Consider the following 3,054-nt stretch of genomic DNA (forward strand, 5'->3'; position numbering starts at 1 on the left):
ACTATTTTTTTTCTTTGTTGCTATTTCTTTAACTTCAATTTAGGTAATTAATGACCCGAAGAAATTCAAATTTTCTTGCCGATTTTGATCCAAAAATTGAAAGGATTGTTCATAATAGACTTCAAGATCAAAGAAATATGGCTCTACCAGGTAACAATGCAGCCATACCCCCGATGCAACAACAAACTCTTAATAACCCATTGTTGTCGTAAGATACTGGCATACAAAATAGGACTATACGAGATTTTGTAGTACCTGTCTTGGATGATTTACAATCAGGAGTTGTAGGCCAGCAATGCAAGCTGAGAATTTTGAACTCAAGCCAGTAATGTTTCAAATGCTAAATTTTAATGGACAATATCTTGGACTGCCACACGAAGATGCGAGAGAACATCTTAAATCCTTTTTATTGATTTGTGCTTCTTTAGTCAACAAGTCGTTCTTGATAATGCCTTGAAGATGCAATTATTTCCTTATTCCTTACAAGGAAGACCTCGTACTTGGGTTTTTGGACTACTTGTCAGATCAATTACTTCTTGGGATGCAGTAACAACACAGTTGTTTTGCGATTTAACCCGCCGATAATGAATGCTCATCTTTGAAATGATATTACTGCTTATCATCAGCTAGACGATGAAAATCTTCACACCACATGGAAACGTTATAAATCTTTACTTCAACATTGTCCCATGCACGACATTCAACTAGAGACACAAATTGAGATTTTTTATAATGGGCTAAATTCACATACAAGAAATCTTGTTGACGCATCAAGCAGTGGACCTCTGCTGGATTGTACTTATAATGATGCTGTAAGAACTCTTGAGAGAATTGCTCAGAATTATTATGAACACCCTATCTCTAGAGCTGTAGAAGAAAAAACTACTCTAGAAGTTACTGAATTGGATGCAATAACCGCACTAAGTGCTCAAGTTTCTTCTTTCACAAACATGATTAAAAATATGCAAGGGACTAGTGGAATTGCACCTATACAAGTGGCTCAGCAAGTTGATGTTCCTACTTTTTTTTGTGAGATTTGTAGTGACAACCATAGCTATGAAGATTGTCCACAACATGCAGAGAATGCCTGTTATATTAGTAACGTCTGTAATAATTCTTACAACAAATCTACACGCAACCAATTGTTTTGGGGAACTCAGAATGATGGATAAAATGCTGCGACATTCAGATATGGGAATACATTTACTCAGGGCAATTATAATCCCAGGCAAGGGAACTACAATCAACTACAGTAAAACTACAATCAACACATTCAAATGCATCCACAACAAGGCCAGACACATCCACACCAAATTTCGATGCAGCCACAACACTCTTCAATACCAAATCAACATGTTCAAGGACATCGACAACAATCGTACACACAAGCTTCTACTTCTAAACCGTTAGCAACTTTTGATACGTTAATACGAGATCATATTACTCGCACGGAAGCTATCTACAAAGGAATTCATCTTTCATTCTAGCTTTAGAGGCACAATTAGGACAACTTGCTTCAAATCTGAATACTTGACCACCAGGCTCATTACCTAGTGACACGAAAAACCCTAGTCCGAGGGGGAAAAAACATTGTAAGCTTATCACTCTTAGGAGTGGTAAACAAACTGGCAAACCATTTCTAGACTCTATTGTAGTACCTCAAGATACAGATAAAGTGATCACTGGTAAGAAGGTTGAATCTAAAGAGTTTTTTAATGCATCAGACAAATAAGTTCCACAAATTTTCACTCATATGCCTAATGTGTGACCTTCAGAATTGTCGACACAATCAAAGATGTCGGTGCAAGTAGACATATCTCTACCTTTACCCTTCTTACAAAGATTTAGGAAAAATGAGCATGACAAGCAGTATTAGCAGTTCCTGGACACATTGAAGCAACTACAGGTCAACATTCCTTGTGTAGATGCTTTAGTACAAATTTTGAGTTCTGGGAAATTTATGAAAGACCTCTTGTCCAAGAAGAAGAAGCCCATTGATATTGAAACTGTTGCACTTACAGAAGGCTGTAGTGCTATTTTGACAAATAAGTTGCCCCCTAAATTTAAAGATCCTGGGAGCTTTACCATCTAATGTTCAATTGGCAATCATTATTTAGGTAAGGCTTTATGCGACTTGGGAGCTAGCATTAAGCTAATGCCACAATCTACTTTCAGAAAGTTGGGAATTGGTCACATGAAATCTACTGCAGTGACATTACAACTAGCTGACCGATCATTGGCTCAACCTGAAGGGCAAATAAAAGACGTCTTAGTTCATGTGGATAAAATCATTTTTCGGTTGATTTCATCATACTTGACTGTGAGGCAGACAAAGAGGTTCCCATAATCTTAGGACGACCATTTTTAGCCACCAGCCGAACTCTTATTGATGTTTATAAAGGTGAACTAATAGTGCAACTTAATGATGAGCAAGTCACCTTCAGAGCTTTTGAATCTATTCAATGAAAGGACAAAGAAGAATGCCATATTGTTGATGTGCTAGATGATCTAATTGAGGGAGAGTTCAATGACCAAATCACAATACTTTTTGAAGAGTTTGCAATGGCATTTGATACCGAATCCTTAGGCGATTGTGATTGCATGGTCAAACTCATAATCTTAAACTCAAGCATGGATGGAAGATTGAATCCTTGGACCTAGCCAACAGAACAACCCTAATTTTCAAGCCATCTATTGAAGAAGCTCCTACTCTGGAATTGAAACCACTACCTCCTCATCTTAAATATGTCTTTCTAGGTTACCACAGTACTCTTCTAGCTATTGTCTCCACAACACTTGATGGAATTGAAAAAGAGAAATTAGCCCATATTCTCAAGCAACATAAACGAGCTATTGCTTGGAGTATTTCCAATATTCAAGGTATTAGTCCTCCTTTTTGCATGTATAAGATCAAGTTGGAAGATAAAAGCAAGCAATTGACTGAACATCAAAGAAGATTAAACGAGAAGATTAAAGAAGTTGTCAAGAAAGAAATCATAAAATGGCTTGATGCTAGAATTATTTACCCGATTTCTAATAGCAGTTGGGTAAGTC

This window comes from Gossypium raimondii, chromosome 1 (assembly GCF_025698545.1).
Source record: "Gossypium raimondii isolate GPD5lz chromosome 1, ASM2569854v1, whole genome shotgun sequence".
NCBI lineage: Eukaryota > Viridiplantae > Streptophyta > Magnoliopsida > Malvales > Malvaceae > Gossypium > Gossypium raimondii.